Raw genomic sequence first — 25,201 nt, 5'->3', positions numbered from 1 at the left:
CTAACAATAATAGATGAGTTAAATTGTAGTATTTAATAGTGGATTACAAATACAGCATGAGAGGGGCACCCAGGTGACTTAGTTAAGCATCCGACTCTTGATCTCCAATCAGGTCATGATTTAACAGTTTGTGAGTTCAAGCCCTGTGTCAGGTTCTTCACTGACAGCATGGAGCCTGCTTGGAATACTCTCTCTTCCCCTCTCTCTGCCCCTCCCCTGCTCACACATGTGAGCATGCTCTCTCTCTCTTAAAGCAACAACAACAAAATGTAGGTTTCAAATAAGTACAAAGTGATCACAATTTTATTTTTTAAACAAATACGCATAAAAAACTAAAGTAATATTAGAAGATTATAACTCAGATTATAGAGTATTTTCTTTTTATTTGGATATATTTTATAATTTCAAGTAGTGCCATGATTACCTGGGGTAAAAAAAAAAAAAGGCATTCTATATAGAGAAAGCTATTTTATTCTGAGCATCTGTGGTGATTAAAAAATAAGTTGGAAAAAATTGAGGATTCCACAAACGACAAGAATGACAAAGGGGAGAGTTTGCTTGTCAGATGAAATCACAGAAAATTCAAACTGGAGGACAGGTTAGAAATAACCCAACTCCCTCTATTTTATGGATGAAAAAATTAAGTCCAAACTTAACCAAGGCCACAGAGTGTTTAGAATTCAAACAATACTTGGATTGATCTTTATCTCATCTTTCTTCCTTTCTACTTATGTGTTATAATGCCATAGTTGGCAACTATGTTTTTTAAGTCTGAAAAATGGAAATGGAAAAAGTTTATGATAAAGAGGAAAAGGTTTAAGATACAGGATATCTCAAATAAACGTAGTAACATAACTGTTCTTCCTATTTTTGAATCTGCATTTGCCAAGAAAAAAAAATACATACATACTTTGTACTTATCTTCAGGATAGCCCATTGGAAATAAAACCTTGAAATACAACTTCAGGATGGTGAGTTAAATATCCCTTTTTCTTATACTCTCTCTTTTCCCCCAGCCAGTGCTATTAACCCTCCTCAAGGCCACAGACTGATTACAAGAAGTAAAAATGAAAATCAACTATTTCCATGGGCCCTACTAAAATCTGAGTTATTGATGGATGATGTTGAAATGTTTATGAGATTTTAATCAACAATGTGGTTGTCAAAGAATGTAATACACACATATTAAAAAAGTAGCATCATATACATATCTGTTCATACATATACACATTCAACCAATATTTACTGAGCACCTACCATGAGACAGACACTGCTATACTTTGATATAAAGTGGTAATTGCAACAGACCCAAAACCTGACCTTGGAGTTTACAGTCTAGTGTATAAATAGCTTCCACTAAATTGCATATTAAAAGGCAGGAATCATGTCTTATTCAGTACAATGAATATAGTAGATTTTCTTTGAATATCTGTAGACTGAATGAATTTACCAGGAGTTACTTTGCCCTAAACTGAGAAGTTGTTATTACTACTTCAGACATGGACTTGTGGCAGTTGAGGAATAATGTGGACTAAGAAACCGTGATAAAACCTCACTACTAACTTTAGCATACTTCTTCCAAAGCCAACCCGTCTTTCAAATCATCTAAAATTGGGTCTAATGTCTGGTTACGAAAAGATTTCTGACAAAAAAAAACCAACCCTATATAAATGTGGCCACCCAGTGATAAAACAAGCAGCCTTGATGCTCAGAGATTGTAGTCATTTGGATTAGAACAAATTATTGTTATTATTGTAATTTTGCTCTTTAAAAAGAAAACTCTCTGACATTTATTTTACAGTGGTTTTTTTTTAAAGATTTTTTTTTAAATGTTTTATTTATTTTTGAGATAGAAAGAGACAGAGCATGAGCAGGGAGGGGCAGAGAGAAAGGGAGACACAGAATCTGAAGCAGGCTCCAGGCTCTGAGCTGTCAGCACAGAGCCCAACGCGGGGCTCGAACTCACGGACTGTGAGATCATGACCTGAGCTGAAGTCGGACGCTTAACGGACTGAGCCACCCAGGCGCCCCGTTTACAGTGGTTTTTATAGTTGCATGACATATTTGGAAAAGTAATATGAGATTATATGACCCAGCATTTTTAGAACAAGTAACAGATTTCAACCACCAAAACTTAACAGAAATCTCTAAAGTAATACATTTTCAAATGATCAGAACATCATGAACACTTTTAAGTTTTGGTGTGCAAACATACCATTTACTGACATCTCAGTGTGCTCTTGAATCAAAGAAGCAAAGGCCTATAAGGGCTTTCCTGTTATCTCCCCTGAAAATAATAGATTTTTCTACCTTAATTTACCTGGGGAGGTAAACACAATACAAAAAGGCAAAGACTTAGCTTTCCTTAGGTCTAGTCTACCTAACAGATAAAGTGGCACTTACCTGGGACCTCCAAGAGTTTGCCTCTACTGTGTCCTCCAAGGGAAAGAGAATGGATTGTCCTCCAGGCTGATATAAATGGGGGAAGACAGCAGCTGTATGTGACCTTGTGTTCTGATACGGTTCTGGCATCTGGACAGAATCTTTTTGGTGGCCTGTGCTTTGTCACTTTCTAGCAAGTACAGAGGCTGGACGTGTCGGCCTGCCTCAACCAAGACTCCAGACCTCCTTAAGGGTAGGAGAAAGGGACCCCAATATTCTCAGCATTTGGTTATCACTCTCAGATGAGCTTTTTAGTCCAGTTAATGAGCAGGCACCATGCCAGGAAGAGATACATGAGCTTAGACCTCGAAGGGTATGTACTCTGAAGCTGAAATCATAAACCAGAACATCTGATGTGTGTCTCATACACAATGAGGGAGGGAGTGCTGTTGATGGAAATGTCACACGCAGCTGCTTTTAGCGCTTGGCTCTCACCAATGAAGCTTCCCCCTCTGCTACCACACCCCTCCCTTCCTGCATGAAAGCCTTTAGGGCTCTTTAGTTCTCATCCTGCACGCTGTGAAACAGGCTGAAAATTTATATCTGTTACATCAGTCTGGTTCATGGCTGACTGATGCACCTGATGGACTACAGGAGTGACTGGCTTAGCTACGTTTGAGTCAGGAAAGAGCCTACTTTCTACAATTGTGTGCCCTGCTCTGTAAAGTAACGAATATGGCTTATGGTCCTAATTAAGCTACTTATTAAACAGCATCCTTTGAAGAAGTCATTTCTGCCATCTCTCCAGCTATATGATTGAGCACGTAATCCTGTTGAGATTTCACAGTGGGGTTGAGAAGACAAGCTATTCCCTCCATCTGGAATTCTCTTTCCCTGACTTTTCATGCCAAATCCTCCCTATCTTCTGGATTTAAACTGAAACACCTGTTCTTGAGATCTTCCCTGACTGACCCTACTTTCTTATTGCTGAAGACCAATAGTTTCCCAGTTCACTCAATAGCACCTGTTACTTTCCCTTTTGTAACCTATGTCATGCTTATTATAATAGTTGTTCAGTGTCTCTCTTCTCTATTAGATCATAAGTTCCATTGGGGTAGGACTCATATCTGTCTTTTGCACTGGAATCTCCTGTACCAAGCATTCTGCATGCACGTATTTGGTGCTTAATAAACATTAGTTGAATAAATGATGAATTACATCTTTTTCTAAAATGTTTCTTTTTGAGAGAGCATGAATCCCAATTATTTTCGAGAGAGAGAATCCCAAGCAGGCTCCTTGCTCTCAGTGCAAAGCCTGACGTGGGGCTTGAACCCACAAACCATGAGACATGACCTGAACTAAAGTCAGACACTCAGCCGACTGAACCACCCAGGTGCTCTGAATAAATGATGAATTACATCTTATAATCGTTTTGAGATTCCTTTGTGAAAACCAAATATTGAACCTTCTGTGCCTTCCTAATCATGTGGGTAATGTTAAGAACAGGTGTTGAATTAGAGCCAAAAGGACAGCTACTTATTGTGCCTTCCCCATGCCTGACTGCTGCTTGCCTTCTCGTATCACCACAATCTAAATTCTTATCCTGGCAAATTGTTCCCAACTCCCTAAGCAATCATTTTTGGGAAGATTGCAGTCTGTGTTCATTTGTTAAATGAAACCAACAACCCAAACTGGCTTTTAGAGTTCAATATTGTATTTCCTCATATTTTTGTCAATTTAAAGAATCATTAAGCTCCCATAGAAAAGATTTCATGTAATTTGTAATTACATTTAAGAATGAGTGTGCCAACTTCAAATAACTTCTTATCAAACTGGCTTCTTCTTTTTAACACTAGGTGTTTCTGAAATATTAACCTGAACTTGAATATCTAATTCTACCTGGAAACTGCAGATTCGTAGTTAAAATGAGGAAAAGCAGCTTCAGATGCCATTTATTCATTCATTCATTTATTCATTTAATAATTGCTAGTGAACACTGTAGGCCCGACACAATTCTAGATATTTGGGAATACCAGTAAATAAAAGATTCCTGCCCTCAAGAAATAGGACTACTGTGGTATAGATAGTACTCACCAAATATTCTATTGCTGCTTTGCCAGCTCCCTTCAGGTAGGTTAGGGTCCTGTGATCACTTCTGCCTAATGGCCTGTGAAAGAAGTGATTTGTATCCCTTTCGGGCGTCACTTTCAGACCAGACAAGTTATAAGCCCATGTGCCTTTCCTAACCCTTTTTACCCCGTCACAGCAATCTTGGAGGTTACATGTTCCACTTGGTGCAGCTAGAAGATGGTAGAATGTGAGTCATGTTGGCTACTGCGTAAAGGTGTGGAATAGAGTGACACACAGCTTTCACTGCCTGCCAACTTGTGCTAGATCTGTGACCTGCACGAGACAAAGTTTTGTTGGTTAAGTCACAGAAGATTCAGCATTAGCTGAATTAAGTTTTGTTGGTTAAGCCAGCACTAGCTATCCTGAGTAATGCAACATGTATTATTTATTTAACATCTTTTATGTGCTAGGCAGAGTAGTAGGCTGTTTGTAATAGTGATTTATTATCGTTAAAACTCTGACAATTCACTTTCTTTGCCAAAAGGGAGGCACATTCAATGTTTTTCCTGAATTACTATGTTCATTTTCATCAGAGATGCCTTTTTTTTTATATATATAGTAGTAAGATTGATATCAGCCTTGTAATTTTAGAGGGAAAAAAGGATTTTAGGCTTATTCTAGAGGACTAAATAAGGATGAGTCCTTATCCTGGCTGTTTGAATAGGTTATTTAATCTGCCTTATTTTTCCATGGATAGAATTGGGGCTAATAGTTTGCTGCTAATATTACAAGGTTATTATGATGACCAAAATGAGTTAATATATAAACCATGAAACACACAAATGTAATATGACTATTCTCATTGAATCTGAGACACCACAGATTGTAGAGCACACCATTATTTTATAGTCCACTAAGAAACTAATGATACAAGTTAATCTGTTACACAATACTTTCTTATCACTCAGTCCTTATTAAAGGGCTTATTTAGGTGTATGTAAAATTGATTTTTGTTATATTTAAAAGCTGTGCATTAAACAGAACAATTCAGTTAAGGTAGTCCAAAATGTCTATATCTAACGAATAACTTTTCAACTCTGAATAATTGATATACTGAATTTTTATTTTTTTAAAATGTTTTATTTATTTTTGAGAGAGAGAGAGACAGCATGAGCAGGGGAAGAGCAGAGAGAGACACACACACACAGCCTGAAGCAGGTTCCAGGCTCCAGTTGTCAGCGCAGAGCCCAACACGGGGCCCGAACCCATGAACACACAACCTGAGCCAAAGTCAGACACTTAACTGACTGAGCCACCCAGGTGCCCCAATATACTGTATTTTCAATACAGTGCTACCTTCTGTGCCACCAAAAGCAGTGGCAATGCAGCAGTCCTTAAACAGGGCTCCATTTGGGGGTAAGATTTTCTTCAAACCTTCTGGCATCAATTCCGCAAATTTTGATGTTGATGCGCTCTTGTGCCTGATAAGCTATATACAAAAAGGTGTCAATGGAAGTTTTTCAGACAACAACTAGGATCATATTTCTTGTGCAAATGTTGCTTAAGTGGTTGGCTGACTGAAATGTCCCTGGGTTTTAGTTGTCCAATCATTCAACCAGGAGGAACAACCAAATTTGCAGATAAGCAGACAATAGCAGTGATATTGAAAGTGCATAGTGGTGGAAACAGCTGAAGAACACCAATTGTCTCAATTTCAGAGATGTTAAAAGGTGACAGTATATGTATCTTGGAATAGGTAAAATAAAGTATTGGGTTTTTTGTTGTGTTTTACAAATAAAGGTGTATAATAATAAGGCCTCAGAAAGAGCACTGGGAGTTATATGTACGTGATGAATTGCTAAATTCTACTCCTGAAACCATTATTACACTGTTATCTAACTTGGATTTAAATAAAATTAAGATATTAAAAAAAAAAAAAACAACAATAATAAGTCCCCAGGAAGCTCAGCTATGCGGGATCTTCAAGATCATTCTTTGATTCCATCTCATTGTAGCACTCTGATCCAGGCCTACACAATCTTCCGTCTAACACAGCACAGTAAGAAGAGTCTTGGGTGCCAGGCAGAGAACTCGCTTTGGGGTCTGAGTCTGACTCTCAACCCTGCCATTTTTCAGAAGTACTGTTTTTGGGGTCAAGTTACTTCTCTGAGGGAAATTACTAAGGTTTGGGGTGGGGGGCTAATATGTACGAAAGCAGGCTGTAAACAGTAAAATCCACATGCAAAGGGAAGAGAACCAACATTTTCATTGAGTGCCAGGAACTGTGCTGGGTACTTTGCATCATCTCATTTGTTCTGAGGCATATAGTGTCTTGATGGTCACCTTGACATCTGATACATTTTATGCTATGTTAATTTTTTTCCAAAATACCCCTTTCATTGTCTCACACTTTTTTTTAATTAATTAATGAATTAATTTATTTTTAAATTTACATCCAAGTTAGCATATAGTGCAATAATGATTTCAGGAGTAGAACCCAGTGATTCATCCCTTATGTATAACACCCAGTGCTCATCCCAACAAGTGTCTTCCTCAATGCCCCTTACTATTTAACCCATCCCCTCACCCACAATCCCTCCAGCAACCCTCAGTTTGTTCCATATATTTAAGAGTTTCTTGTGTTTTGTCCTCCTCCCTGTTTTTATATTATTTTTGCTTCCCTTCCCTTGTGTTCATCTGTTTTGTATCTTAAATTCCACATAAGAGTGAAGTCATGATATTTTTCTTTCCCTGACTAATTTCACTTAGCATAATACCCTCTAGTTCTATCCACGTTGTTGCAAATGGCAAGATTTCATTCTTTTTGACTGCCGGGTAATACTCCGTTGTGTTTGTGTGTGTGTCTGTGTGTCTGTGTGTCTGTGTGTGTGTGTGTGTGTGTGTGTGTGTGTGTGTGTACACCACATCTTCTTTAACCGTTCATCTGTTGATGGACATTTGGGCTCTTTCCATACTTTGGCTATTGTCGATAGCGCTGCTATAAACATTGGGATGCATGTGCCCCTTCAAAACAGCACACCTGTATCCTTTGGATAAATACCTAGTACTGCAATTGCTGGGTCGTAGGGTAGTTCTATTTTTAACTTTTTGAGGAATCTCCAGACTGTTTTCCAGAGTGACTGCACCAGTTTGCATTCCCACCAGCAGTGCAGAAAAGATCCTCTCTCTCTACATTGTCTCACACTTTAAAGCACAAATCGTCTAAGGCAATTCTTTGGATCATAAAACAAGCTGATAACCATGATCCCATCACAGAACTGCAGCCTCTCACTTGTTTTTGCTTTGTAGCCCAGAAACATTTGAAATAAGAGAACCTTGGGCGACCAGTGTACCACCTTCTCTGTGACTCTGTCACCAAAACTAGCCCCTGGGGACCATGCAGAAAGTTTTTAATCTATGGTAAAAAGTCCTAAATGAATGTGAGATCCAGGGTGTGGATCTAAAAGGGCATTAGGCAATTTACACAGATTCAGGCGCACAGAAAGTTGATATCCAAAAAACCTGACCATAGAAACCAGAGGCCTCAATGGGGGCTGCAATTCTATTTTGGGAAGGAGAAGTTACCAGCAAGAGAAGTACTGGGGAATAGAGATATAAGGCAGGAGCCGCCCCAAAGCCTGATTGTCTTTGAGATTGACTCTTTGAACTAATGACCCATTCTCCTCATGTTCTTCTACCAGGAAGAATTGGGGTCCTTGAGTTGGAGCAAAGCTTAATCTATAAGTTAGGGTTACAGATTCAAGCTCAAAGTCTAGAGAGATAGGAGTTTAAGAACTAAGCATGCTATTACATGAGCTATATACGAAATGGTGTCTTGAAATACTAATAGGTGGGGATAAAGTGGATGGGGGGGGCGGTTAAAGCAATAAAATGTCTTATGTTTCAAATGTCCACAGGATAGAGAACTTTGTGAAGGCTCAAAAGAACAAAGACCTACAAAAATTAGGGGACTCCCAAGATCCATCTCCAAGAGCAATGGTATAATGTTTAATTTGTAACTCAATGTAACACTCATTGCCTTGTTCTCTAACTAGTTTGTGTATGTACACATTGAATTCCCACTAAGATTTTTCTTTAAAGTTTATTTATTTTGAGAGAGACAGAGACAGCACAAGTCGGGGAGGGGGAGAGACAGAGAGAGACAGAGAATCCCAAGCAGGCTCACAGAGCCCAGTGTGCGGCTCAAACTCATGAAACTGTGAGATTATGACCTGAGCCAAAACGAAGAGTCGGACGCTTAACCAACTGAGCCACTGAGATGCCTCTGAATTCCCATTGAGATTTTAAGCTTGAGGTCAATAGTAACAATTAAAAAAAAATATTCTGCATGTATGGCATAATGCTGTGTAGTGCTAAGAAAACTTATTAATGTCACTCCTTTCTATTTGAATCTAGCAGAGATTATATCTTGCTACAATGATTACTGTAAAGGTGAAAACCCAGATTCCTTTTTGCCATTCAGCACATGTTTTTCCATGAACCCAGCCACTCCAGAAAATCTATCTTATTTGCAGAACTATTGCAAAATCCGACACTCCTCTTCACTTCACTGGAATGCCCTTGTAATTGCCAAATGTTGCCTTGCCTCATGGAAATTCTTGGCCAGAAACCTATGGATTGCCAGCCCTTGCAGCTGTTGACCCTAATTTTCCTATAACATCAAATCAACATTTTTTAATGACCTACTGAGAACAGGCACTGGCTAGTTGTCATTGAAGGTATAGAGATATGATCACTGCCCTCAAGTAGTTTATGGTGTATATGAAAACAAACATATGAATATTTAAATACCAGGTAAAGACTGACTTAACAGTCATCAGTCGTAGAAGGGTTAGCAAAGGCAATGGTGCAAAAAAAAAAAAAAAAAAAGACTAAGAATTCACAGGAAGATGAGGCATCATTTCTACCCCCTTCTATCTAGAAAGCCAAGAGCCCAGTGTAGGAGCCTCTCATGTCCTTTCTTTTGTGTCACTATTTTGAAGTATACTAATGGAAAAAAATATGGTGTCCTTTTCCCCTATAAATATTTTGTGTATTGTGGGTCACCTCCTGGGTCTTAGGTTCTTACCTCTTGACCTGAGGTCACTCAGTGGCACCCATTGAGATTCCTGCCTTGGGGAAAGTTCACCTCCTGTCTACTACTAATTCTATACTCTGTATATTAGAGTATATATATATTTTTCTAAGTAAATTCTTCACCCAACATGGGGCTTGAACTCACGACCCTGAGGTCAAGAGTCACATGCTGTACTAACTGAGCCAATCAGTTGCCCATACTCTCGTTGGCTTGTTTTTAAGTTTTGTAGACCTGGGGATGTTGGACTGGTAGCAGGCCACAAAGACCTATTTATTCCTGTTGCCACAAGACTGACTCTCTTCTAGGATGGTGGGCCAGAATATATAGGATTTCTACTCATCCTTATCCTTCTGCCTAGAATATGATCTTCCTGGAACAATCTTTTCTTCTGAGATGAAGAGACTTTATCAAAAGTAGTGTAATAGCCCCTTTCCCTATTCCTTCACCTCATTTTCCCTGTTCCCTCCCTACCCTCTCTTGTTTGGCGACTTCATCTGTTTCTCTACACGAATGAATGTTATCCCATTCCAAGTCTTCAATCAATGTGTTCTAAAAGGAGAGAAAGCCTAAGAGTATGAGTCAACTTTATTCCTGGTACGGAACGATGTTTGTTCTCTTATTAGTTGCCCTGAGGAACAGGGAAAGGAAGTGCAACTTCTATTTTTCTTGTGATGAAAAGGAAGTAAATGGCAGTCAACCTACTTCATTAACTTAAAAGATTCATTTATTTTTTTTTTTTAAGTTTACCTATTTTGAGGAGAGAGACAAAGCACATGAGTGGGAAGGGGCAGAGAGAGAGGGAGAGAGAGAAATCCAAGCAGGCTCCACACTGCCAGCGCAGAGCCCGATGCAGGGCTCAAACCCACAAACTGAGATTATGACCTGAGCCCGAGTCAAAAGTGGGATGCTTAACTGACTGAGCCACCCAGGCTCCCCTAAAAGAGATCCATTTATTTTTTATTTTATTCTAATTTTTTTAAACGTTTATTCATTTTTGAGAGACAGAGTGTGAGGGGGGAGGGGCAGAGAGGGCGAGACAGACAGACAGACAGAATCTGAAGCAGGCTCCAGGCTCTGAGCTATCAGCACAGAGCCCGATGTGGGGCTCGGACCCATGAATTGTGAGACCATGACCTAAGCCAAAGTGGGATGCTTAACCAACTGAGCCACCCAGGTACCCCTAAAAGAGATCCATTTAAAGGAAAGTGTTACACTGAGCTACTGTTACATGCACATAGAGCATTACAAAATATTTACTTTATGGTGCATAACATGTTGGCATTGGCATTGACCTTGGCTTGGCATTGGCTTCTGAGGCAAAAACAATCAGACTACCCCAGCTGATCAACAGGCATAGGCTTAGTGGCCTCGCAGACTCACCTTTAACTTTTCCAGGTTATAACTGTGACCTATCCTTACATGCTTACCTTGTATGACAGTGATTTCTGTGTGCATCTACGTCTCCATTACAATGTAGCCTTTTTAAGGAGGGATCTGTTTTCTTATCTCTGTTTCCCCTCCACATCATCAGGTTGTACATTGCATGTGCCAGTGCTCAATAGATGTTTTTGAATCAATCAGTTGAGCAAGCCTTGCTAAAGTGGTAACCTGTTTTCTAGTTTTGTGGAAGTCTTTCTACTTTGTGTTCCAGCCTTCTAAGTATTAAAAATAATGGGTGGCTCAGTCAGTTAGGTGCCCAGCTCTTGATTTCAGCCTGGATCATGATCTCATGGTTTGTGGGATTGGTCCCTGTGTGGGGCTCTGTGCTGACAGCTACTTGTGATTCTCTATTTCTCTCTGCCTCTCTCCTGCTCTCTCTCTCTCAAAAAAAAAAAAAAAAAAAAAAAAAAAAAAATATATATATATATATATATATATATATATAAATAAGTAAATATATTTTTGAAAAGAAACAGGAAAATAACAACAGAAATCATAATAGGAGTTACCTGTGGCAATCATGAACAGCAATTCCCTTGACAGCTGGTGACAACAAGAAAAAGGGTAAGGAGTCATGCTGGGAATCATCCAGAACCTAGCTCACACAGACCCAGGGAGCAGCTCTGAGGAATTACATCCAGAACAGGGCTGCTGGAAAACACCCGCATTCAACAACAGCATCTCTCTCAGCACTCCGCAAACAGCCTCTGAGAGACCTTGCTCCATGTGTTACACAGTGAGTGAGGAAGGGGAGACTCTCTATGGCCCCAGCCTGTAAACTTGAGAGGTTCCCTGACATGAGGACTGCTGAGAGACTGAGCAGACGCGATAGGAATGCCTGTGCTCTTCCCTGACTGCCTATTTTGGCCATCTCCCTGCTTTTAGACTCTGCAGTGGAGAGGTCAGAGGCTTAGCCAACTGAAAGATACAGGAGAAAGATGTGGAATCTACCTCAGTGGGTAGGGCCAATTAAGACAACAAGGGAGTACACAGAGGGGAATATTCAGAAAACAAACGTCTTGCAAGAATCTGGAGTCATAAAGGGGCCAAGTCTTCCTACTCAGTTAACCCCTAAACACTGGTGGGAGCTTCATTTTAATGTGTGAATGTTGGGGAGACGTGGGATATGGTGAGAAATCATGATATCTTGAGTGAGTGGACTTGATAGTCTAGTCCCCTGGTTGGCCTTCGGTGAAGAGAATTAATAACTGTATTTTGACTTCCCGATCAGCCCGACTCCTCTTTCCCAGCATCATCGAGGTATCTTTTCAGGGAGAGAGGCTGTGGGTATCATGGACTCTGTCCAGTGTCCTGTCTAGGCACTAGGAGCTCTGGATCTTCTGAGATACTTTTTTTTTTTTTTTTTAAGGATGTCTTTTTTTTTTTTTTTTTAAGTTTTATTTATTTATTTTGAGAGAGAGAGAGAGAGAGCATGAGCAGGGGAGGGGCAGAGAGAGGGAGAGAGAGAATCCCAAGCAGGCTCCATGCTGTCAATGTGGAGCCCAGCCGTGGGTCTCTAACTCACAGACTATGAGATCATGACCTGAGCTGAAATCAAGAGTTGGACACCTAACTAACTGAGCCACCCAGGTGCCCCTGAGATTCTTTTTATCCTGTAGAAGGGAAGTGGGAATGGTAGGCCCCAAAAGCCAAAGGCTTCAGTTCTTGTGCCTTCCCAGTAATGCTGGAAAAATTCTCCTCTTCCAGGGTGCTCTGCCTTTTCTTTATACCCGAAGATATGTAAATGCCGCACCTGCAGGAGAGGACAGGAATTTGTCCACACTACTTTTTTTTTTCATATGATCTGCTGTGCATGGCTATTGTGTGGCATGTGTACACACTGAAGCATCCATTCCTTGCCTTTAGGTTCTCTCTCTTTTTTTTTTTAAATTTTTTTTTTTTTTCAACGTTTTTTATTTATTTTTGGGACACAGAGAGACAGAGCATGAACGCGGGAGGGGCAGAGAGAGAGGGAGACACAGAATCGGAAACAGGCTCCAGGCTCCGAGCCATCAGCCCAGAGCCTGACGCGGGGCTCGAACTCACGGACCGCGAGATCATGACCTGGCTGAAGTCGGACGCTCAACCGACTGCGCCACCCAGGCGCCCCTCTTTTTTTTTTTAAAGTATTCTTCACACCCAGTGCAGAGCCCAACATGGGGCCTGAACTCACAACCCCGAGATCAAGACCTGAACTGAGATCAAGAGTCAGATGCCCAACCAACTGAGCCGCCCAGGCACCCCTTGCCTTTAAGTTCTGAAGTTACCCTGAGCCCAGAGGTTCTGGGGTAACTGCCCTGCTTTAAGTCTTGGCTGCTGTAGGTGGTAGGGCTTCCAACCTCTTTGACTAGTTCCAGGCATTCCATATTGTTATCAGCAGGAGACTCCCAGGCATTCTGGAAGCTTTGCATGAGGGTAGGAACCACTGCTGTTGCTGTTGCTGTAGCTGCCTGGACCTACAGCAAAGAGCCAAGAAAAAAAAAAAAAATCATTTCACACTCTGTACACCAAATTCCCCCAGTGCTGGCAGAGCCAGGAAGTCTGCAGAGCCATGTAAATCTCCCTTCAAGCAGTCTGTCTCTTCGGTAGCTCCAGAAATGGTGTTTGTTACCTTTTAGATTTTAGTAGATGGGTGAAAACTGCTGGCAACAGTCCCTGTTTCTCAAGCTGGAGAGCCAACCAGCAGGAGTTTCATAGAGAAGGCAGCTTCCACCAGAGGGTTCTGTCTCTTATTGCTGCTAGTAGTACTTTGAGCCTCAGTGAGATTTCCCACCAAGAACCTGGAATTCAAGTTGCCATTTTATTTAATCATTTTATTTTATTTTAATTTCAAGTTGCGCTTTTAGATTTAAACCTTCAAATCAATGCAGAATACATCAAAGTATAGTTGTTCAAAATCTCAGTGAAAAAGAATTATGCTGTAACCTGGGAAAAAAAAAAAAAACTAACCTAAATTCAAGAAAGAACATGGTGTCAGGGAAGGTTAGCCCTGAAAACTTAGGAATAAAGAGGATCTATGAGGCAAATCCTGGTAGTATTTATCCAAGTGGTTTTAGGTGAGAGGTCACATTGGTTTGTTCAGTTTGGAGGCAGGTAAATTGTTGCTTTGGAGTTGGATGGCTTTTTTGTCAAACGTTCACACATAAAACAGACACCCTTATTTTTAGTTCCGTGCTCTGTAAGCAACCTACTCTTACAATCTGATTCCCCAATGTTGGTCACAGGACATGAATGTTTTTATTCATCTATTTATTTTTTTAAGTTATCTCTACACCCAATGTGGGACTCGAACTCACAACCCCGATAAGCAAGAGTTACAACCTCCGCCAACTGAGGCAGCCAGGTGCCCCAGGACATGAATGTTTTAGCCCGTGGCTATTATATCTTTTTCTGTTTATATTCATGATGTTCATTATGGACAAACTTGTGGTTTTGAACACCAGGCTCTGGGAGCATGAGTCTGCTTTGGGAGATGAATTTATAGTCTGTGTGTTAGCATATTGGATTTCTAAGCCTATACGGCTGAGGACCAGAACCTCACTCTGATGAAAGATAAGACCATACCAATGGAGGACCTTTGGGAGTTCCTAGAAACTCCCTAACTGGCCAGTGGTCAATATCCTTACTACTCAAACTGCTGATGTTATCAGGCCTACTGGGAGTTTTGTCTATATTCAGGGACTGGCAGGATAGAACTATATTTGGGATCCTGGTCTGGAGTCAGATAGACTTGGTATAAATCCTATCTTTCATGTTTAACTTAAGCAAATTGTGTAATCTTTCTGTGCCTCAATTTTCTCATCTGTAATTTGGGCATAACAGGAGTGTCTACTTCATGGAATTGTTAGGAGACAATAAGACAGCATGTTAAGCACTTTATGTGTACTAGGCCTTATGTAACACCTAACATAAAATGTTGCTTAATAAACAGTAGCTACTCATCTTTTTAGAGCTCTTACTAGATGCTAGACACTGTGGTAAGCATGAATATATTTGTCCATAGTCAAACAGTTGGCAAGTGCTAGAACTGAGAGTTGAACCAGGCCAAAGCCAATGTATTTGACTACTAGCTTAAACCGTCTCTGATGGTTTAACAAACACAGCAAACCTTGCGCTTCCAGAAAGTATTGCCTCCTTTAAAGGAATAAATTTGGAAGTCTGTGTATTTATTCCTAAGCCTATTCAGGACTCCTGTTTTGAACTGAAAACTCTGTGATTTATTTTTTTTAACATTCTTAAGAAGGGCAAATCGTTCTTTGAGAGAAGATTTGATCTTCCTTAATAACCAAAACTCTCTCAACGCCAAGCCCAGTAAGTAAAGTGGAGAATTACATTGGGACATGCCATCTGTGGCTGAAAGCATGGGGCTAAGAAAGCAATCCTACAGTTTTGACAGAAGTAGCAAATACTTCTTTGTCACAAAGCATTTTCTTTAAAAAAAAATTTTTTTTTAATGTTTATTTATTTTTGAGAGAGAGAGAGACAGAGTGTGAATGGGGGAGAAGCAGAGACAGAGAGGGAAGCACAGAATCTGAAACAGGCTCCAGGCTCTTAGCTGTCAGCACAGAGCCGGACGCAGAGCTTGAACTCGGGACTGGCAAGATCATGACCTGAGCCGAAGTCGGACGCTTAACCAGCTGAGCTACCCAGGCACCCTGTCACAAAGCATTTTCCATTGTGGCTGACTTCACTTTCCTATCCCACTCCTTTTTTATGGGGTTAAATAAGAAAATATGTGTTGTTATTTGTAAATTAGGTTAGGTACAAATGGGTTAAATTATGGTAACTAAAGTTAGCAGATGAATACAAACATAAAGAAAGATTGCCAATGAAGGCCATGTCTTTTTAACAACTCTATCATTGACACAAAAATATGCTCATCAAAATAATTTGAGAATGGGTGATTTTTAAAAAAGGATGAGGGATTGAAAGTTAAGTTTATCAGAGTTAAATGTAAGATCCTGTACTTCAAGCTGGGAAAAAATAACTGCGTATACAGAATATAAACAATATAGCCTGAAAGTATATAAGAAAATTGCTTAGAAGTTTTAGTAGATAAGAACTTAATCTAAGTTAATGACTGCCGAGAAAAATACTAAGGTGTCACGCTGAATTAAAGGAAGCCTAGACTCTAGATGAAGGAGGTGACCTATCCACTCTACTCTGCTGATTAGATTTCTGGAAGCTACAATTTCAGAGGCTACAATTTGAATATGGCCATACTGCATTCAGAAGAGAGTAATCATGGTAAAAGAGCATGAGAAATGTTGAATGGTTTGGAGATGTGTTGTTTGAAGGTGAAAATATTGGGGCCATGATAGATTTCTTTAAATATTTCATGTGCAATCACATGGGGAAAGGATTTGGTTCATTTCATATGGTAGCAAGGGGTGGAATAAGAAAAGTGGGTGGAAGCTTCAGTGAGATAAGAGTTTTAGTTCAGAATGCAGAAGAAGTGTATAAATTGACAAACTAAAAATGAAATGAGGTTTCAGGGAGAAGTTTCTCCACCACTTGAGTTGCTCCCACAGAAACAGAAACTGAACCACTTCTTTCTCCCTAAGAAAGGTCTTAAGCCTATCAGATCCTCTTTGTAATCACCACTATCATCCAAAAGCAACTTTATTTATTTATTTTTTTAAGTTTATTTATTTTCAAAATGAGAGAGAGCAAGCAGGAGAGGAGCAGAGAGAGAGGGAGAGAGAGAATCCTAAGCAGGTTCTGTGATATAAGCACAGAGCCTGACTAGGGACTTAATCCATGAACCATGAGATCATGACCTGAACCGAAATCAAGAGTTTGACGCTCAACCGACTGAGCCATCCAGGCGCCCCCATCCAAAAGCCCCTTTAAAGCACCCCTTATGTGTTGTGAAGCTAGAGCCACCAACTGTCCTGATTTTTCCAAGGAGTGTGGGAGTTAGTTTGCTAAAACTATGAAAGGTCCCATGTGAACCGCAGCAAGTTTATCACCCCAGAGCAGAAGGAGTTTTGGATAAAGAAGGTCCTTTAAGGGGCACCTGGGTGGCTTTGTTGGTTAAGCATCTGACTTCAGCTCAGGTCATGATCTTGCAGCTCATGAGTAGGAGCCCCACTTTGGGCTCGCTGCTGTCAGCCTGTCCTCACAGAGCCTGCTTTGGATCCTCTGTCCCCCTCTCTCTACCCCTCCCTGACTTGTGCTCTCCTAAAAATAAGTAAATATTAAAAAAAAGAATGTCCTTTAAGTCGTGGTTGAGACAAACATGGAAGATATGCAATCAAACCTTCACTGAAGGTTTGGTTTATAAACCTTCATGAATTAAAGGAGTTGTCTCGTCTTCCATATAAATGAAATTTCCAGATATTCGAAACTTACTGTTTAAATACCAACAAATTTACATGTATTAGATTAGATTTTTTAAATAATTTTAAAGATTACTTATTTTGAGAGAAGGAGAGAGAGCATGAGCAGGGGAGAGGCAGAGAGAGAGGGAGACAGAGAGAATCCCAAGCAGGCTCCACACTATCAGCACAGAGCCTGATTAGAGGTTCAAACTCACAGACCATGAGATCATAACCTGAGCCAAAACCAAGAGTCACACGCTTAACTGGTTGAGCCACCCAAGTGCCCCTGTATTAGATTTAAAATGTCTTAAAACATATTACATAGTTCCCTGTGCTGTTTATCAGATAATATGGCATATAGATGTCTTCTTTTGAAAATATGTTAGGAAAGAATTAGGATTGGAATATAGGGCAATAAAACAAAATAGGTAAGACTTAAGTTTTTAAGTTTTACAGAGGTGGGTTTGAACTGGCCTCTATCCATTATAGCATGCCAAGTTATTTAATCTGTGTCTCAGTTTTCTCAACTGTAAATTGGGGGTAATATGTACCTACTGCATAGAATAGTGCCCGGTAGACCATGAAGAGCACTGAGTAAATAGTAGCTGTTTTATCATCATTATTAAAACACCTAGAGTTATTGTCTGGACTAAACAGCTGCAGCTGGTTACACCATCTTCTAGATCATCTGAATGGACTCTGCTGCTGCCATCGTAATCTCTGGTCTGTGTGCTTGATCTTTATTTTATGCATAATTGAATGACTGTGTGAGAACACTTAGACTTCCTAAAGAACAAAATGCATGTGCTTTTTGATGTCTGTTTACTCATTGATTTCTTTTTTTTTTTTTTTTTTTTTTTTTTTATTTTTGGGACAGAGAGAGACAGAGCATGAACGGGGGAGGGTCGGAGAGAGAGGGAGACACAGAATCGGAAACAGGCTCCAGGCTCCGAGCCATCAGCCCAGAGCCCGACGCGGGGCTCGAACTCACGGACCGCGAGATCGTGACCTGGCTGAAGTCGGACGCTTAACCGACTGCGCCACCCAGGCGCCCCTACTCATTGATTTCTAGTCCCTGGACTATATTCCAAATACTGGAGTGTTTTGGAAACATTACCTGCTTATAAGTGTGGCATTATAGAAATCAGTTGATTAATCTGCCTATTTAACCAGCAGTTCAAAGTTTAAGTGATTGTTTTCTTTTTAAAGGCATTAAATGTTTTTATTTATTTATTTTTGAGAGAGAGAGAGAGAGAGAGGGAACACAAGTGGGGGAGGGTCAGGGAGAGAGGGAGCACAGAATCCAAAGTAGGCTCCAGGCTCTGAGCTGTCAGTGCAGAGCCTGACACAGGGCTCGAACCCATGAACCCTGAGATCTTGATCTGAGCCGAAGTTGGACGCTTAACTGACTGAGCCACCCAGGTGCCCCTAAATGATTTTTTTCAAATAGAATTTTACAAAGGCTCTTCTCTTTGTTCTACCACCCATTTGGTCAAAAAAAAAAAAAAAAAAAAAAAAATCCTTATTCTTTTCTTACGGTTCCTAAAATACCAAAGTACTTGGACAAAGTATGCATCTGAACTTTATTAGTTTTCTTTGGGAAGCCCAAGAGGATAACATTCTTAAAGCAGAAGTCCGTAATTGCTTTTCCCTCATAACTTTACCCCTTGGTCCTATGCAAAAAAGCAGTAGATAAACATGTCTGCGAGATTCATAAGAAAGGTTGAAAAAAGGCACATGGAGGCACATTTAACATGGCTGTGCTGACTTTCCCTATCCTTCCTTCTCTTCTTTCTACCTGCAGACCTAACCATGCCAACCCAAATCTGTGGGTCATCATGGAATCAACTGCACTTTTCATTACAAGACTGGACAAAGATTACCCATTAAACTCGTTCTCTTAACTCCATACTACTCCCTTTAGGTGTTCCCTGGGAGGGAGGAAACTCTTCAGAAGAGCAGATAAAGTCAAGCATACTGGCATCGCTCACACATCTGTCAGAAAATTGTGGAGTTTTAAAAAATCACTTCAGTCCAAAGTTAACCTATTTGAAACTGACCACTGGGAGTTGGCCTCCTGTCTAAAGGTTTAGCTGTAAGTAAACAAACAACCAAAAAAATTAAAGACCTTGTTTTTGATCAGACTGTTCAAAGAAAGATTTTTGTGGGTGAAAGTTCACCAGGCTGAAACAATAGAAACACTTGAGAGTGGAATATGGCCTTCACCTTTAAAGCAGAGGTCTTCGTTCACCTTGGCTGGCCTCCTTCAAGAGCACAGACATGACTTGTTTTGCCTCTCAGAATATTTTGCACGTTCATCTTTGATACTAGGGGAGTCAGAAGACACTATGTTCAGCAGTTGGGCGTTTAGGTCTAGAAGTTGGCAACGACTTTCAGCAGGGTTGGTCTTTACTTGGCAATAACCTCGTGAATAGTTTTTAATGATTAGAAAGCAAGAGGAAAAAGTAGCAGAAACTTTCTCACTCCCATGGCTCTGTATCAGTCCCAGTGTAGATTCTTGAGCTGCCTAATAAAAACCACCCAGAACTGAAAATGTAGCCAGTCTGACCCTTCCCCTGATTTAAACTAATTTTTTAACCTTTAAGGGAATCTTTAAGAGAAAAATGACCTCAATCCTTAATTAATGAAGCTCTAAGTGAGAAAAGGCCAAAAGTAATTACTACTTAAAGAGTATGAAGGTATTTACTTGTCCATGCGTCTGCCAGTGTGCTCTAGTTATGGCAACTATATGTGCTAAATTATCAGGGAAAGTCCAGATTTTATATATCTTCTCTCAGAAATCCTTTACTCCTCAGATTATGAAGTTCAGAAATTTTTCAGTTTGTAAAATATGATAATTTTTATTATTTTAGCTCATAAGCTCTGTTAAAAGTAATGATGTGGAGGGGCACCTGGGTGGCTCAGTTGGTTAAGCATGTGACTTTGGCTCAGGTCATGATCTCACAGTTAGCAGGTTCAAGCCCCACATTGGGCTTTGTGCTGACAGCTCAGAGCCTGGAGCCTGCTTCAGATTCTGTGTCTCCCTCTCTCTCTGTCCCTCCCCACTTGCATTCTCTCTCTCTCTCTCTCAAAAATAAATAAACATGAAAAAAATTAAAAAAAAAAAGATGTGGAAAGCTGTTTGTTAATCTTAAAAATAAAATTGTCAGTTATTTTACCAGCAAAATGGGTTTATTCAGGAATAATGGAGAATTGCAATTCGGGGCATGCGACATATGAAAAGCCATAGGCAACTCCAACAAACAAAGACGAACCTCATGTTATGGAGGAAAAGGAGGTTGGGGGTCGGGGTTACTTTGAATGAAAGTCCATTGAAGGAAAGAAAGAGTTCAGGGTGATGATGCTTTCTCATTGGTTGGGTTGCTGGGGCACTCGATTTCTTGCATGAGATGCAATGCGTGTAATTGATGATTCTTTCCTTTGATTCTTCTTTTGGGGTCTGTAATTGACAGTTCTTCTTGTAATTAATGTAGGGCACCCCCTTCCAGGCTCCCATTCTAGATTCCCAAGTCCACTTCAGTGAGGTGCCTTTTTTATTAATTTTCACATGTTTTAAACTGAGGGAAAGCTATTGAAATACAAATAGTTACCATCCACCATCTATGAAATCTTACCAATGTAATTAACAAGTCATATCCCTGTATGATTTTAATGCACACGAAAAGAACAGAGCATAACACAATTACCGCTTAAATTATCCTGACCTCTGTCCTCTAGTGTAAGTGGAGAAAGGAGAAGGGTATTGGTTTATGTCCCTATATTCCCTTGAGCATCCTTCTCCTAATTTGGAAATTACATGCTCTTCACCAGGCATTTGCTCCATCATGGGCCACCATTCACTTAACTACAGATCAATGTTTCAAACTCCTGGACACAGTTCTCTTGTAGGATGTTGTTTTCTGTGATGGGTGCAACATAAGATTAAATGTGAGGCAGGGCACGCTTCTCTTTACAGTTTCATCCCTTTATCCTCCACACCTCCACTACACAAGGTAGTGTACATCTATTAGACTTAGTGAATGGTTGGATTAACTTAAGGAAATCACAGTGTTGGAAGGGGAAAAAATGTAAACTGAATGTGAAACCTGCTATAATCACCCAACTTACAGCGCATTTGATAGGTAGGAACTCTACTTAAACTACCTTCCTGGAAATCGCATCAAGCCTTCCACTTAATACATTAATAAGAAACTTAGACTCCTGGCCACATAAACCTGCTGCTTCAAGAGTGAAGTCCACATTCTACTCTTGAATTTTTCATGTCACTCTGGTTTCAGCCTAGTGACCCACAAAAGACTGCAGGAGGGAGGCCAGCAAAATTAAGTGCCCTGACCTCTCCCCCACCATAAGGGAAAGTCAGAGGTTGAAGAACAAAATGAGAATAGTGATACTAGTTGATCAAGTTACATATTTTTTGTACATCCTACTTTCAGTGTATCAATGGTAATTCAGCTAAATAACCTTTCCCATCATCCCAGGAAAGTGAATAAGACATTACACCTTTGCCGGGAGATTGATTGCCTTCTAGATAACCCAATTCATAATCTTTCTGCCCTACCCTCAAGTTTGAGAGCCCTGCCATTTCCTAACCTCTGCTATTTGGCTGTCTGCCTATCTTTGACAAACTCTAGTCATCACCCATGGAGTTGGTCTCATTCCAGGAACTATTCCAGTAGTTCATTCTTCAAGTCTGAGTTATTCAGTTAAAACAGCCCAAATGCTTTAGACAACTCCCACAGACCAGTCATGGTTCTTTGGTGCTAGAGCCCTACAGAACAGTCCAGGTGGGCACGTAAGACCTCCAAGTGTGATCCCTGTTTGTCTCCTCACTGCTGTGAGTAGCAAATATGCCTCTTTGTTCTTAAAATTGTCTAGCTAGTAACTGTTAGAACACAGATGGACACACACACACACACACACACACACACACACACAAAACACCTTTCAAGGGCAAATGTTAATCATGGAGACAATATACAACCAAAAGCCCTCAGACTGCCTACATAGTGAATTCTTCCTACAGACATATCTGATCTCCCTGTTGTTGTTGTTGTTGTTGTTGTTGTTGTTGTTGTTGTTATGGTCTTCAAATGATTTGTAATGTCTTTAGAAGGGGCATGCAATTGTTGTTTCCCCCCAGTCTCTACTCTTTCCCCTTATTCACATCCAGTTGCATCACTCATTTATATACTGGCCTGATCTTGAAAAACGTTTGAGTTTGAGATCCCTGCATCTAAACCCATAATGAGGGCTGCTTGGGTGGCTCAGTCCATTAAGCATCCAACTCTTGATTTCGGCTCAGGTCATGATCTCATGTTTTATGGGTTCAAGCATAATATCAGGCTCTGCTCTGACAGCATGGAGCCTGCTTGGGATTCCCTCTCTTTCTCTGCCCCTCCCTCACTCACATGTACATGCACTCTCTCTCTCTCTTAAAATAAATAAACATTTAAACCCATAAGGAGGAAGATATACATTTTCCTAATTACTTTTAATATATGAACATATCTCCTTTCTCCCCCTTCTGCTTTTAAACTTTGCCCCTTGGGTCTTCAAGTTATACCAGGCCACTCCCTTAGCTAATCCCAAACCACATACAGTTTTTACTATTTTTAATTTTTAAAAATTTTTTGTAATGTTTATTTATTTTGAGAGAGAGCGAGAGAGCACATGTGCATGCACATGCAAGTAGGGGAGGGGCAGAGAGAGAGGGAGACAGAGAATCTCAAACAGGCTCCATGCTTTCAGCACAGAACCCATCACAGGGCTCGATCCCACAAACTACGAGATCGTGACCTAAGCCGAAATCAAGAATTGGATGCTTAACCAACTGAGCCACCCAACCATGCCCCCCCAAACCACATAAAGTTTTTAAATGTTCCCTTAAGGATCTAGGTAAGTTCTTAGCAAGACTTCTCCTCTCTCCCTGCCTTTGAACTACTGGAGATGGAGGGGAGGTTTGATTCTTCAGGCCACATTAATAGTAGCCAAGTTCTTCCTTAGCATTCTCACGGATATTGTTTGGAATAGTTATAACTGGGCAATAATTCCTTCAGGATTTAGTTTTAATACTTTTTCATTTCGTATTGTGCCGCCATTTTCATGTGTTCAGATATGTATTGAGCTCCTACTACAAATCAGGCATACTTGTACTGGGAATAGAGCAATGAACAAAGCAAAGCTCCCTGCCCTCATGAAACTTGCATTCTAGTGAAGGAAACAAGACTTCCAGGAAGATGGCAGAGTAGGAGGATCCTAAGCCCACCTGTCCCATGGACACGCCTAGATAACAGCCACATCCTAAACCCACAAAACAGCAAGAAGACTGGCAGAACAGACTTTTCACAGTTCATCATAGAGAGGGAGCCACATCTAGTAAAAGAAACAATTTCAGTAACCACGATAGAGTTCCTATTGTTAATGTCTGTAACGCTGCAGATTTAGTATCCTCTGGCTTTAATTCAGAATTATTCATGTAATCAGGAGATTTTATCTCAACTCAAGTAAAGTAACTGTGTGTTGTTAAATACCAATTTAGTAATAAAATGGCCAAATGTAACCTGCCTGTGACTAGTTAGCTCAATAGATTGAGAAAGGTATGATGACATCAAGGTCATTAACTCTTGGGCTTATTCTACACACAAACTAGTTAATATTAATTAATATCTTTCAGTCTCATTGCCACAGACTACTTTGCTAACGTGGCCAGTCCTCCAGAGGCATCCCATTGAAAACAAGAGAAATAAGGGGATGATAGATTAGGTGTCTGTTAGCACTGTTAGAAAAACAACTTAACACCCATATCCTGATGATGGTGTTCTAAGAGGCATGCCAGACAATAGTGTCATTGTGATCAAATATGGTGCAGGGCCATCTTCAAAGTGAAAGTTCTCCAGGCTTCTGTCTCTGCCAGCCAGGAGAATCATGAAGGAGTTCTTTTCCTTGAATAAGATCCTTGGGATGAGATTGCAGTCCATTTATTTCTGCGCTGCTTCCATGGTATAGTCCTCAGTCTTCAAGAGAGTTTCTCAATTAAACTATTAATGCCAGTAATTTTAAGAGCGTAATGAACGTGACGGGGTGTTTTGAGAACTTAGGCTGACACATTCTCACATTCAGACGTACCTGGAGGACCTGTCTGCCAAGGTTCCGTATATGTGAGAGATTAAGAACTATTTCATTCTAATGGAAGAGAGTACCACAGGACAATGTTGACCATAAGAAAGGAGTGATTCTGGGCACAGACCAGATTCATGTTTGAATCCTAGGGAAAGCGAGCTAAAATAAAGGGCATGTAAATTTCAAAAGAGTAATTTCCATTAAATCTCTGAGTCATCAGGACCTTAACGCAGCCCTTCCAGATTAGCTGTTTCACTGTGTGGAGAAAATTTGGAGTGAAGAATGCTTTTTCCTGGTGGAATTTCTATTGCAAGCATTAACAGGCTGAAAACCAGAGAAATCAGTCAACGTTAGGGCCCCCCAAAGAAGCAGAAGAGACATTACCCTTCAGTTGAGCATTGGGAATGTAGCGAAATTATCAGTGCTTCAGGTGCTTTCGGCCCCAGTATCAGTGTGTGTATACAGTTTGGCTTAAGGATAACAAGAGATTGCACTGAAGTGAAGTGGGAAGGTTAAGAGTGCATGTAGGAGTGGTTAAGCGTAGAAGTTAAGACTGTGGTTCTGCAGATTTCTCACTGTCAGAGAAGGGGATTATAAGTGTATGGAAAGGGAGAAGGCTCGAACGAACCCCGCGGTGCTGGACTGGAATTGGAAATATCAGTATGAAACCATTGTTTTTAAGTGTGTGTGTGTGTGTGTGTGTGTGTGTGTGTGTGTGTGTGTGTGTGTTGGAGAGTGGGGAGGTTGT

General features: G+C 40.4%; 2 protein-coding genes across 3 annotated transcripts in view; one reads left to right on the top strand and one right to left on the bottom strand.

The window, feature by feature from the left end:
• Window positions 1-2,529, bottom strand: part of SLC16A1 (solute carrier family 16 member 1) — a 63,031-nt gene extending 60,502 nt beyond the window's left edge. Inside the window, exon 1 of the mRNA XM_078451549.2 lies at window positions 2,404-2,529. The gene's annotated coding sequence lies outside the window, so the exon portion shown is untranslated. The remainder of the gene's footprint in view (window positions 1-2,403) is intronic.
• LRIG2 (leucine rich repeats and immunoglobulin like domains 2) overlaps window positions 1-25,201 on the top strand; it is a 164,329-nt gene that overhangs the window by 13,844 nt on the left and 125,284 nt on the right. The gene's annotated exons all lie outside the window — the stretch shown is intronic.

The sequence above is a fragment of the Panthera onca genome, chromosome C1 (genome assembly GCF_046562875.1).
Source record: "Panthera onca isolate mPanOnc1 chromosome C1, mPanOnc1 haplotype 2, whole genome shotgun sequence".
NCBI classification, from domain to species: domain Eukaryota; kingdom Metazoa; phylum Chordata; class Mammalia; order Carnivora; family Felidae; genus Panthera; species Panthera onca.
Note: the sequence above shows the minus strand (reverse complement) of the source record. Positions and strands in the feature narration are given on the sequence as shown.